We start from the raw sequence: 15031 nt of genomic DNA on the forward strand, positions 1-15031 counted from the left end.
CTCGTTTGATCGAGACCTTCTGCCAAAGGTATCAGGTCTACCGAGGCCAAATTAGGCCTCAACTATAGAGGACTGTTTACTGCATCCAGAACCTTACTGACCGCGCCGGACTTGCCTTTACCATTGACCACTTGATGTAACTATATTCACCTCGTCTGTTCCGGGGCGGAATGGTTTATTTGTTCCCCCTCGGCTCTCGCGGGCTAATAACCAGCGCTGAGGATGACTTCGACCGGGGCTGGTGTGACCGGTTCATAATTATTCGAATAGATCTTCTCCACCGTGCTTCCCCAGAGCCCTTACCGAAAGCCTGAAACCATACTCGTAAGTCTGACCCGCCCTGCTTTCTTTATTAGAATTTTCTATTGGCATTGATACATAACTTGCTCTTGTTTTACAACCACCGCTGTTGTTCCCGACTATGTGCATGGAATGTTCGATTGGGTTATGGACCTGCTGCATGCTACTTCGGAGTTAACTAGGACCTGGAAAAGCCTCACTGCCGAATGGTGGAGGGGAAAAAACCATGGTAAGATAATGAATTCCACACCACCAATTTCTCACGTAAGCCTCTCCTTACTTTCTTATGAACTTCTTCCGATCTTGTACATTTATCCCTGTAAGGCGGTCGTCCGCCCAGAAGATCCCCTCAAGTGAGACCATTTTTTCTAACATCATGGCTGCTGCTACCTGGAACTCAATCGACCAGAAGCGCAGGGCATGTACCCTACACAACCTACTGGGACTTCGGCCGAAGTGATAGGTTCTCGAGTGAGGACCCAGCGCCGCCTTCTTGAAGCATGGAGGGAAGTGCAGGCCAGCTGTGGCGTGGTGAATGTTGACGACGAGGATGAAGATCACCCTGCTCCCGGAGGAGCGGAGCCTTTTGAACTTGAACAAGGGCAAGCCGGTCTTGAATCGTTGGAAACACACCTCAATACCAGTGATCTCCGGGAAAGCTCTACTCAGCCTGGGTCCCTTGGAGAAAACTTGAGAACAACATTAGTGCAGCTTGCGGAGAAAACCTTTATGATTCATGCCACCGCCACCACTGCCATAACTGAAGCGAGGAAGATACCGACAGAGAACTCAATGAATGCGGAGAACTGAAAACTTTGTCGTAAGGTAGAGATGCTCCGGATAAGATGTCGTGAATCGAAATCTTTAAATCATTCCCTATGGCTGAGTTATGACGAAGTAAAACATAAGTTGTAAGAGAGAGATGGGGCCCTTTAGGCCAAGGACTCTGATCATCAAAACCTTCAGGTAAGTGTCCATCGCCTGGAGAGTGATTTAAAGACCGCTCGAGAGCAATTGAAATGTTTTGAGGCTTCCCGAGCTTGGCTTTGAGCGCGATGGCCGAGACTACAGCAGCGTCAGGTTGTCAAACAACAAAAAGCCAACTTGTTTCGTGACTTGGCTTTTTAAAGTCCCGCCGGGATACTTTTAAAGATGCTTGGGACAACAAACTGGACCTTTCCGATGCTCTGCTAGATGCTGATGTGGACTTTGTGGCCGCCGAATCTGCAATGGAAAACTTCCGATCATTTGAGGACAGTAGCTCCGACAGCGAGGAACCAGGGACCCCTCTCTATGATGGGGCCGATCCACCCTCCCCCTAAGAATCATTAATTTCTTAGGCCTGCGTGCCCATGTTTAATTTTTTGTTATTGCTTATTTCAGATAAACACTTTTAGTTTGGTCCCTTTATAAAGTCTGGCCTATCGACTTACTTCTTTTGCTTTTTCCCTTCTCGTGCTACTAGCTCAGGGAGAATTTTAATGCAATGCACTTATCTTTATGACTTGATTTTTTACTTGGCTCCTGTATTTATCATTTTCCCAGCCCAGACTTAGTAATCCTTATTTCGAAGGATAACATGTCCTGAACCTAAGATTCTTAAAGTCTCGGAAGAGCCAGCCATCTAGTTTTTCCTCTTACTATTTCAAACTGACAATCCCTTGCGAGGCTTACAACCAACGTGCCCGATTGATATGCCGGGAAAATTTTTGTTCGGTTGCTATTGTGTCCGAACTTTAATCTTTTTTTTCCTTTTCCCTTTAAAATTTTTGAAGAGGTCTTATTAATAAGAGAGGGCCCTTATTTCTCGGTGCTTTAGAAAAGGACGACTCTAATTCATTTTGGCAAAGGTTTTCGGCCCAAGTTTTCTAGTATTGACATCTCGAGTATTGTGGGTCACCTTCCGAAGCACCAAGTCCCCAACTTTAAAATGCTAGAGATTGGCTGGACGGTTATAGTAACGTTCCATCTGCTGGTTTTAGGCTATTATCCGAACATACGCCAAATCCCTGTGTTCTTCTAGCAAATCCAATTGCACCAACATTGCTTCCGAATTGGATTGCTCTTGTGTCCGATCGTACCTTGGACTGGGAGTACCAACTTCCACCAGAATCAACGCCTCTGCTCCATATACTAAGGAGAAAGGAGTTCCTCCGGTGCGCGATTTCGCCATTATTCTATAAGCCTAATGCACCTCCGGTCTTGGCGTCTTTTAACTTTTTCTTCAAATTCTGGATGACCGATTTGTTTGTAGATTCAGCCAAACCATTCCCACTGGGGTGATACGGAGAAGAAGTTATACGCTTGATGTTCAAATCCTCCAGGAACTTAGTGATCTTGGACCCAATAAACTGCGGGCCATTGTCACAAGTTATCTCTCTCGGGATTTCGAACCGACAGATTACGTGCTGCCAGATGAAGTCAATCACCTCCTTCTCTCGAACCTTCTTGTATGCTGCTACTTCAATCCACTTAGTGAAATAGTTTATTACCATTAGTATGAAACACACCTGACCTAGTCCTGCCGGTAGAGGTCTGACGATGTCCATCCCCACTTCATGAATGGCCAAGGGTAAATCACCGGATGCAGCTCTTTGCCCGGTTGATGTAGCATCTGAGCATATCGCTGACACTTATCACATTTCCGGATGAACGCCTTCGCATCCTTCTCCCTTTTAGGCAAATAATGCCCAGCCCAGAGCAATTTCTTAGTGAGTGATTTCGCACCTGAGTGATTGCCGTAGATGCCCTTATAGACTTCTCGCATTACATAATTGGATTCATTAGGGCCTATACACCTCGCCATTGGACCAAACAAACATCTCCGGTAAGAAAATCATCCACAACGCAGTATCGAGCTGCCTTAGCTCGCAAAGCCTTCAATGTCTTTGGATCCTCTGAAAACTTTTCGTGATTAAGGTAATCCAGAAATTCATTTTGCCAATCCCAAACTAGGCTTGTAGAGTTGATCTCATCGTAACCTGTCTGGTCCAAAGGCCGAGTAGAGCAATTGGACCATCAAGCATTCACAAAGCATATCCGAGCTCGAGAAATGCCTTCGTTGAAGAGCCCAAATTGGTAAGTGCGTCTGCTTCTATATTCTCTTCTCTCGGCACGTGCACCATAGTCCACTCTTGAAACTGGGCAAGCAATTATAGCACCTTCTCAAGGTACCATAGCATGCGGTCCTCTTTGGCCTCAAACATCCCGTGCACTTGATTTACTACCAAAAGGGACTCATACTTTGCCTCAATGACTTCTGCACCTAGCCCCTAGGCTAGCTCAAGACCTGCAATCAAAGCTTCGTACTCCACGTCATTGTTATTTAGAGGCACGCTACTAATCGCTTGCCTTAAAATTTCTCCTGTTGGGATGTAGAGGACCACACTTAGCCTCATTCCTTTTACGTTGGATGCCCCATCGGTGTAAAGCATCCACACTCTGGCCGCAGCCCCCGGTATCAAGAAAGCCTCTTTTTCGGCTTGAGGAGTTACACCCGGGCTGAAATCAGCCATAAAGTCCACGAGGACTTGCGATTTGATAGCAGTATGGGGCTTATATTCAATATCAAATTCACTTAACTCGACCGCCCATTTTACCAACCGCCCATTTTACCAACCGCCCTGATAATTCGGGTTTGTGAATCACATTCAGTAAAGGGAACGTGGTCACAACAGGCCGTATGTTGAGAAATACAGACCGTATGTTGAGAAATACGGACCGTAATTGGAATTACGATCCGTACTTCTCTTCACAGAGAGGGTGAAAATGTTGTTGGGAAATATGGTCCATAAATACGGAGCGTGTATATATATATATATATATATAACCAGTATATAACAAAAAAGAGCTTGAACCGACATAAAAATACGGCCGGAAAATATATATATATATATATATATATATATATATATATATATATATATATATATATATATATATATATATATAATGTCCCTGGTTAACTTTAGTCTAATTAATTATTTCGGTTATGGCCCTATTTAACCTAATTAACCAATTAAAGCTAAATTACACTAATGGCTTTAATTAAATTGAGCCAATGGGTTTGGTCATTTCAATTAAAGTCACTGGGAGGCTAAATTTACAAAAATGATCCCAATTGCCTTAAACCATGAATTGATTAATTCAATTGTGGCCATGACTGAACAATTAAATAATTAAAAATCAATTTGCAATAATGCCCCTCTAATTGACTAATCATCCTAATTAAATACTAGAAACAATTATGATTAATTTTAACAAATCATGCCACTATACAAAATTAAGGATTGAGGGGCAAAATGGTCAATTATTTTAATTAATCAAATTCCTTGGATATAAAGGGAATATTATATTTGCTAATTTGATTTTGACAATTCAAACAATTAAATAAATAATCATTTGAAATTGCTTTTCTTTGATTAAACGTTTAACAAATGCCACAAAATGTACCAATTAATTCCTAAATGATTTATGATATTATAGAAATTATTTTACCAACAAAAAGGATGAAATCTTGACCTAAATAATTTTATAAAAATCATTTTGACCTCTAAGAATTCGGAGTAATTAAAATATAATTACGGGAGGTCAAAAATTAGGTGTCAACAATGAGTGCAACACGTATCACAACACAACAATTAAGGCAACAAGCGTAATCACAATAACAGGGCAACAAGCCACAATCAACCAACCTAATAGAATACCATCTCAAATCACCACAGTACGAATACAAATACACCATCACAATGCGTAAATAACGGCGACAAGCCCATATAGTCAGAAGTCATACTAACCTAGGTAATATCCAACCAGACATCATGTCCGAAGACCTAATCATGCTTTCTCCCGTCAATTCTACACAATATATACGTTCGCTAATCAAAGTCTAACTAAGGTAAGCCGTAAACTACCTCGAATGCTGAACAGGAGCCACGAACTACTCCACACGAGCCTTCTATTTTTAAAGCGCCTCAGAACTATGGTAGTCTAGTACATAACATTGTAAGTAAGTAAATGACCATGACAACCAACTAATCGAATGAGAAATCAATTCGGGAAAGGTTACTCAAAATACCCAAAATACACCTAAGGAGTCACGAGGGGAAAATGGGAAATTAAGGGTGAAATTACCTTACTGATAGTCCCAACAATCATAATCCTTAAATTCATGGGTATCTAATCACATTAGACCCTTTAATTTCATCAAAAATTTGGTTGAAACCCTAAGTCTCATGATTAGACTCTTTGACTATCAAGCAATTCAACCCTAGAATGTGTTAATCTACACTTCTAGATGATATAAACAATGAATTAAATAATAATAACCAATTCAAGCTAAGGTTTCATGATTTAGAATTCTAGGTCTTCAACCCACCATTTTTAGAACTTGAACTATCATGGAAACTTAAAGGGGAAATGAAAATGAACAAGATAATGGTTTAGAACTTACCTTCAAGGATGATTCCCCCAAGTTCTTCAATAATCGCCTCTCTAAGATCTTAGGATAGGTTTTAGGAGAGTTTTTACTAATGAAATAGAACTTAGGAGAATAAATGGGATTACGGTCCCCTACCTCAATCCGCTTGGGAAGCGGTCGCAAGGATCGCCATGACGGTCTCGCCTTGGTGACTAAACCATCCGCCATGATGGATAATTATTAAATGCGAATCTAAGGACACCCATACGCAAATCCCGCGATGGCGGCACAAGCTTGCCATGGCAGTCCCGCGATGGCGGCACAAGCTTACCATGGTGGTCACACCAGAACCAGCAAAAATCTTATTTTCACAAGTCTTTCCCGAAATCCTGACATTAATCTGAGGCCCCATATTCACAAACCAGATATGCACATACACATAGAAACGCACTACGAATTCACCTATGGCCTCAAAATTTACAACGGACCCTTAATTTACCAAGTCAACCCCCAAACAAAATAAAACAAGTTTCCAACAAAGTACCCAAAACGCAACCAAACACCTCGGGAACCGAACCATCCACCCCAACAAGTCATAGTCGAGCCTTCGGACCTTACGGAATTGACGAAATTTCAAAAAAAGTCTGTTTACCCAAAAGTCAACTATTGGTCAAACACTTTCACTTAAGGATTCTAAATCCTTCAGTTTTCACTAGACTCGCTTAAAGTCTCGGGAATGGATCAACAGGGGTAAAATGGTCAAAACACACATAACGACCTTACATCAGGGGTCTATTCAAATACATGATAGATATCTACAACATAAGGCATTTATAGCTACGAAATCTTAGCTATAAATTTAAAAGTCGTGGCTAGTACCTAATAATAGCCACAAAAATTTGAATTCCATAGCTATTTACAAATTCGTAAAATTTCTTAGCCGTGAAAATCATATTGACAAAGCTAATTCCTCATTTTTGCTATAATTGCTAAGAATCGTGGCAATAATTACCTAAATAGCTACAACTTTTTTGCTACAGCGAAATTTCATAGTTATTTATTAAGTTTTGCCACGAGTTGAAACTTACTGTAGCAATAGTTCACCTTTTAGCCACAATAAATTATTTGAAACAACATGTCGTAGCTAAATGAGTATTTTTGCTTCAAGTTATAAAAAATTGTGGCAATAGTTAAATGATATAGCCACAAAGTTTTAGCTTTTATAAAATTTTGTAACTAATTATTAATTTTTTTGCCACGAGTTGAAACTTACTGTAGTAATAGTAATCTTTTAGCCACAAAAAAATATTTGAAACAAAATATTGTAGCTAAATAAGTATTTTTTGCTTCAGGTTATATGAAATTATGGCAATAGTTAAATGATATAGGCACAAACTTTTTGTTATAACAAAACATCGTAGCCAATTATTAATTTTTGCCAAGAGCTAAAACTTATTGTAGAAATAGTTTACCTTTTAGCCACAATAAATTATTTGGAACAACGTTTTGTATCTAAATACGTATTTTTGCTTCTAAGTTATAAGAAATTATGGCAATAGTTAAATGATATAGCCTCAAACTTTTTGTTATAACAAAACTTTGTAGCTACTTGTTATTTTTTGCCACGAGTTAAAACTCGTTGTAGCAATAGTAATCTTTTAGCCACAGAAAAATATTCAAATTAACATATTATATCTAATAAATACTTTTGCTTCGAGTACTAAAAAGTTGTGGCAATACTTGACTTAATAGCTATACTCATCAGTTTTAGGTTATGATTCCATGTCTACAATATTATCATCAGTGAAGTTAACATCAGTACTGATAAAATAAATATTATAATTAAAAAATTATCTTTATCTAATTAATATCTGAATAACTAAATATATAGAATTTAAACAGGTATAATCTTGTATCAATTGCATCGTATAACATATTATATTTATTTAATCTAAACAATAAAAAGTGTTATGATATATAGTCTTGTACTATGTTAATAACTTATTGATTATCGTAAACCAAATTATATACTAAATTCAAAAACTAAAAATTAAATATGATTCACATACAGTATGTCGTCTTGTCTCTTTTATGACTATATTTGAACATTTTATAATACCTATATAATTAAGAATTATATTTTAAAATTTCAATGATATATATGATTGATATAGGAGTGCATAACAATACTAACTAGTATATCATAATTCATATTAAAATCCAACTTAATAAATTCGTAGTAAACTAGTATTATATTTGTAACAATTTGGTTATTCCTACTAATAATTTTTATTTTCAATAAATTAAGAATATTGTTGATATACGTACGATTGTACATCAAAAAATCTATTATATAATAATTTATATTTAATAAAGTATTACTTGTAAGATTCAATATAATGAATAATTATGTAATTTTATTAATTAATTTTGAATATCTAATTATATCATATTTAAATATCTATGTGCTTGTATATTGCATCTAAGTACATTGATCACTAATTATATTAAATTTAACTAATATGCATAATTGATTTTATGATCTTATTGCAATATTATATAACTAATGCGCACCCGAAGGATAGCGGTTGCGGGTTCGCTTGTCATAAAAAAAAGTTAATAATTATTATAAATATAATTAATAATTAGATGTAATTTAAATAGGAGCATATGAGTTATGACAAACCCGTTTGGCATTGACTTTTTTCCGGACTAATGATTTTTTACTTTATTTAAAAATCAATGTTTGGTCATAAAAAGTTCAAATCCAACTTGAAGTTGTATTCCAAATTTGGAAAACATGTTGTTTTCCAACCCACTTTTCACTTTTGAAGTTGTATTTAAGTACATTCAAGCATGAACATTATTTCAAATATTCTTTGCAAAAAGTATGACCAAACACAACTTCATTTGAAATCTATGACCAAACGCTTACTTAGTATGATTCGTATATAGTGTAGGGATCTCTTCTCTTTTATGACTCTATTTAGACATTTTTTAATACCTAAATTATTGTTATAGCCCGTACTTCATACGTTCGAATAATTCGAGACAATTGCGAGAAGTTAAGGGCGAGACTATTTTCCAAAAATTATTTTAATGTACGAGTTGTCATGAATATTATTTATGACTATTCTTAGTATGGAAATATTGTGAGAGGCTAAGGGCAAAAAAGAAATTCGCAAAATGCGCCGTGGAAATAATGCGGAAGGCTAGGGGCAAAATGGTAATATTGAGGAAAGTCAAGGGGCAAAACGGGAATTTCACAAAAGGATCATGAAAGTTCTAAAAGACCATATTGGCCATGTGACAAAAAAAAAAGAGAAAAAGAAAAAGAATGGAAAATGATGACAAAAAATAAGTCATCTTTCCCCATGAATTTAAGAAATTTCTAGAAAATGAAAGAAGGGTCAAGTGCCCACATTTCTTTAATTGAGGGACTTAAAAATAAATATGGGAAAGTGGTGGAAGACACACATATATATATATACATATATGGGGAGTCATCATTTTAATTGAAGGAATTTGGAGAGAAAGAAAAACAAAGAAAGAAGAAGAACAAGAAAATGGCCATTCGGCCAAGAGGAGAAAAAACCACCCCCATGAAATCTTGTCCCAAAAATTATTTTCTTCATGTATTCCTACTAATTCAAGGGTCCTCTACAACGGGGTATAGTTGTTTCGGAAGATAGGTCGTCCGTTTCATCATTTCCGCATTTTAGTTAAGTGAAGAAGTGGAAGAAAAGAGGTAAGATTTAATCCTTTTTATGATGTTATGAAAGCTTGTTTATATTGTAGTATGAAGGAATGGATAGAATTCATGAAAAAAAATGGGAGGTTTGCATGGTATAGCCGTGTGTATGCATGTGTTGTGGAGGCAAGATTAGTTAATTTTTATGTAGCATTTTAGTTGTTGTTGTTATGGAATTTATATTGGAAATGGAAGTTTGGTGATTTTGGTTGAATTGGTGGGTGTTGGAAGGTGGCAGTGTGTGTGTGTGTGTGGGTATGAAATATGAACCAAGTTTTATGTAATAATTTAATTGTTGTTGATATGTATTTTATGATGCAAATGAGAATATGACGATTCTAGTGAAGTTGTAATTGTTGGAAAGTTGTTGTAGAAATTAGTGTGAATCGAATGTAGACTTCTTGCATTGATGGAAAATAATGTCGTTAGTATGTGGATTGTTGATGTAATTCATGAATTTGGAAGATAAAAATGTGTTGATGATATTCTTGTTGGAAATTGGAGGATTCGGGTGGTATGGGATCATTATGAATATTGTAAGTATTGTTGGAATAATTGTTGGAATTGTTGTTAATAATGTGGCCGAGTTCCATTCTCGGATTGTTGTTGATATTTGGAGCTAGGGTTAAATCTCGGGGATGGTGCATTCACGGGAGAAATCTTTGCCCGAATTTTGGCGAGAATATAAGTGAATTTATTTGAAAGGTTAAGGCAAGAATTGGTTAAGATTGAATCCTTAAGGCTTTATGATTAATATTTGGTAAATGTGACCAAATTGTAGATTTTGGCGAACTTGGAACTTGAATTTGGAGAAGCGTAAGCAGCGGAAAAGGTATGTAAGGCTTACCCCTTTCTTTTTTTGGCATGTCTTAGTTGTAATAGGTTTGAATATGAGCCTCGGGGACGATTCTACTCTTAGAAATCCGAGCCTATGTTTGACCCTTTTTATTCGGTATAATTGAATTAGGTATATTATGTTTAGTTAAGAAAAGTGAGTTTGAACATATGTAACTTCCACCAATGGAATTGGATTACCACGAAACTTTCGTAGATGACATTATAAGGCCAAATGTTCATAATTTACGTAAGCCACCTCGACTTAACCCGAGGTGGGCCCACGATTCCGATACCTATTTGTATTGTTCTATTTGTTCTATTACCGTACGATAATTAAGGAAATCTTTGGCTATTGTTCGAATTTGATATAAGTATCGGTAACTCGGCTATAAGTATTACGGTTTGACTATTCGATATAAACGCTTCGGTACGAATGATCCGATTTGAATATTTTGATATAAGCATTCCGATGTAAATATTCGATATAAGTATTACGATATAAGCATCCTATTAGATATATATATGTTATATATACATAAGTATTCGATCTAAGTATTACGGTATAAGCACTCCGACATGATAACTGACAAAGTATTATTTTTACTATTATTGTACGATATAAGTATTCGACATGGGTATTCGACATAAGTATTCCTAATATAAGTATTCGGCTACGAGTATCTGGATATGAGTCTTCGACCAGTATTCGAATAAATATTCCACTGTAAGCCTTAATGTTCTTCATGTACGATCTCGGATCGCTTAAGGAGTCCGAAGAGGTTTTACGTATTTTAAAATGCTCATAACTTTCCGATACTAACTCGAAAGAACCCGAAACTTGTTTGAATCCTCGATGTCGGTCGGTATACCTATCCATCGAGTCGGATTTATGTGCATATGGTTTCTCGCTACTCTTTCGTGCAAGGCTCGATATATACATTCCCCTTTTTGTCCGGGCCGGGATGCGGTTATCGTGCGCATGCCTGCGTAGTTTCCCTTTTCCGGGCCGGGTTACGTTATCGTGCGAGTTCCCACGTTGTTCACCGCATCCCTAAATACCGGGTTGTTTATGTTCATAAGATATGATGATATGGGGACGGTGGCCGGGATGGCATATGATAACAAAACTTTGTAGCGTCCGTTATTAGAGGGTCGGGTTAAAACTCGTTGTAGCGTCCCTCAGCTAGGGCCACGGGATAAATATCGGTATATGTATATGATAATATATGGTGCCTTCGTACTAATAATTTGCGATACGAAGGTATGCATTTTGATATTCGGATAAGCTATGATTTTCTATATTATCGATTAACATCGTCGATCATGATTACGTATGTCTTACCTTATTTATCGACTTTGATGAGGCTCTGTCTATATGCCTTTAAACGTATTTTCGGTTCGACCACGAATAACATATTATATCTCTCTCTACGTCAATAAAATTATGATATATAGTCTTGTACTATGTTAATAACTTATTGATACATCGACTTATTACGGATGCGAAAACTAATATAGCTACGTATGATTCTGCGCCGATTACGAATTCCGTCCTTTATGAGACATTATCTGAACCTTTTATAATACGATCTATATAACTGTCGGATATGTGCCCTCGGCGAAGCATACGATATATATGTGCTCCGTCGACGTGTGAGACCCCGATGCATACTAGTATATTCTGCACCTCTTCGGACATACGATCTGTGATTGTAAAATAAGCATTTCGGTACTTTGGACGACTCGTTTACTTTACGTATCCTTCGATATATGAGACATATACGTACGACTTGTGTATGAAAAAGAAGCGTCGGTATTTTGAGTAATGTACTTATCTTTTAGTCTTGTACTTGTTTCGATTATATGGTTATGTTTTTACGTATTGCATGCCTTACATGCTCGGTACATTTTCCGTCTTGACCCCGTCTTCGGGGGGCTGCGTTTCATGCCGCGCAGTACTCCCCGATAAGCTGATTATTATAGAAGATGTCCCGGCGAAGATGGCAAGCTCCATTCTCCGGAGGGTCATAAAAATCGAGTTTGTTTGTTATGATTTACGGATTTATATTAGAGACTTTGCGGACAGCGTCGTGGGTATTGATTGTCGATGCTAACGCGAAAAATTTCTCCATCCAGGTGATATGTCGGTCATGTGTTATGTAATGAAACTTTGCATAATTATAGATTTGTTCGATTTAAAGGCTACGAAAGGAGATTACTTTGAAAATTTTGCTATGTATTTTATCTTATTTGATTTAAAAAGTTTGGCGTGACTTTGTATGCGGTAAGAGTCTGAGGGTTCGCTCGGCCCTAAGTAAGGGTCGGGTGCCCATCACATCCTAATAAGGTTAGGGTGTGACAATTATTAAGAATTTTATTTTAAAATTTTAATAATATACATGATTTATGTACTATCTAGTATATCATTACTCGTATTAAATGAAGAATTAATTTTTAAATACAATTTAAAGAAATATCCAATAATATTTATTAATTTTGAATACTTAACTATGTTAGATTTAAATAACTATGTTCTTGTATGTATTTATTGATTACTATTATATCCAATTTAAATAAATGAAGGTTATCAGTTAATGGCTTAATGCTATTTTAGTAACTTGATACTCCTAGACCTAGTTTTCAAGAATCTAAGCAAGCATGGTCCTTGTTCCCTTTGTCTAATCTAAAACGTAGTCCTCATCTTTTCCCTCTCGCCGCCACAACTCTCCACGGTTTCCTGTTCTCTTTTTCTATTTCATCAACACAAATCTTTATTACTCCATATCAAAAGTTCATAAGGGGTTCTTTGGTTTTTATGCAATGCAGTTGGATAAATGGCTAATTCATTCTCTTTATTACACAATACAGTGGCAAAAGTGATGTCCTCTTTTATTAGATCTACATCAACAAGAGCTTTTGATGCCATTAATCGCTTTTGAAATGTGTTTTCGGAGATGGTATTGACTTTTCTATTTCATAATTGTAGTTTATTGAGTTGAATGAACCATCTTACTATTTATTAGGCATTTTGTTGTTCATGTTAATATTTGTATGTTTCACCGTTATTGATCTATAAATCTTTCATGAAACAATAATGTAGAAATATGTTTGTTTCTTAATTGAGATTTTATTAGAAGAAACTTTTAGTGTAAAGATTCAAATCTATTATGAAATATTTGGAGTTTTCCTATCCCTTTTAAGATTACTGTGAAGATTTTTTGAGAAGTTAATCGATGTATTTCTCATAATATATGATTCAATATACTTATATAATCATTCGTTGATGTTTATGATGTTAATTTACTTTATCCAATTCAACAGGCAGATTATGGAATTACTAGAGCCGGTACAATGACAAATTAGAGGGTGGATATTGATCAAACTAAGATGCGGTTGGAGGCTGTGTGGGAGGAGAGAAATGAAAAGATCGTGCTGACTTTGAGTCTCAAGCAAGATGACGACAACAACAACATACCCAGTGTAATCTCATAAGTCTCAAGCAAGATATTACAATTGTAATTGTGTCATAGACAAATGATGTATTATGAATGTTTGAAATTTTAGATATGTAAATATGTGTAACTTGAAACCTATTATGGAATACAAAATTAACAATGCTTGTGGCGTATTCTTCAATATGTAGCGATGAAAATTTTGAATTCGTAGCTAACTATACATATAATTGCCAAAAACAAGGCTACGCATTTTTACTTTTCGTAGCAAATGTAGAAATAAATTAGCTATAATTTTATATATTTCATGACAGAAAGAATGGATTCTTTAGTTACATACAAATATATTTGTGGCAAATACTTGAACTCATAGCTATAGATTTTTGAACTCGTAGTTAAATACATTATTATTGCCACGAGACTAAACTATAAAAATAGCCACCAAATTTGAATACTCATGGCAAATAGCTTAAACTTTTTTCCACAAAAGAACACACTATAGCTACAACAACAATAACATACCCAGTTGAATCTCACAGTGTGGGGTCTGGGGAGGGTTAAGTGTACGCAGACCTTACCCTCACCTTGGAAGGTAGGGAGGCTATTTCCGCAAGACCCTCGGCTCAAAAGAAAACAAGGGAAATAAGGGAAAAGAGTCAGACACAGACAAGCAAATCAAAGCAATGCGAAAATGAGAAATAACAAGAGCAAAGAAGTCATGATAAAACAGCATGGAAAGACAAGACCCAACACATAAAAGCATGAATCAAAGGGCAATAAACAGTAGAGCAAAACTACGCCTACTAGTGTGAAAGAAAAGTGAGACTACCTGCTAGCCTTCTATCCTAATCTGAGTCCTCTACAACCTCTTATCTAAGGTTATATCCTTGGTAATCTGAAACTGCGCCATGTCCTGCCTAATCACCTCTCCCCAATATTTCTTTGGCCTTCCTCTACCTCTCCTAAAACCGTCCATAGCCAACCTCTCACACCTCCATACTGAGGCATCTATGTCTCTCCTCTTCATATGCCCAAACCATCTCAGCCTCGCTTCCCGCATCTTGTCCTCCACCGATGCCACTCCCACTTTGTCCCGGATGTCCTCATTCCTAATCCTATCTCTCCTGGTATGCCCACACATCCACCGCAGCATTCTCATTTCCGCTACTTTCATCTTCTGCATGTGAGAGTTCTTGACTGGCCAACACTCTACCCCGTACAATAGAGTCGGTCTAACCACCACTTTGTATAACTTGCCCTTAAGTTTTGGTG

At 36.8% G+C, this 15031-nt stretch overlaps 1 long non-coding RNA gene across 1 annotated transcript; it reads left to right on the forward strand.

The window, feature by feature from the left end:
* The first annotated feature begins 12910 nt into the window (after nucleotides 1-12910).
* Nucleotides 12911-13935, forward strand: LOC132054869 (uncharacterized). Its single transcript, XR_009414385.1, has 2 exons — nucleotides 12911-13264; nucleotides 13629-13935. It is a non-coding gene; the product is annotated as an uncharacterized LOC132054869 (long non-coding RNA).
* Nucleotides 13936-15031: the final 1096 nt, after the last annotated feature.

This window comes from Lycium ferocissimum, chromosome 4, assembly GCF_029784015.1.
Source record: "Lycium ferocissimum isolate CSIRO_LF1 chromosome 4, AGI_CSIRO_Lferr_CH_V1, whole genome shotgun sequence".
Taxonomy (NCBI): Eukaryota; Viridiplantae; Streptophyta; class Magnoliopsida; order Solanales; family Solanaceae; genus Lycium; species Lycium ferocissimum.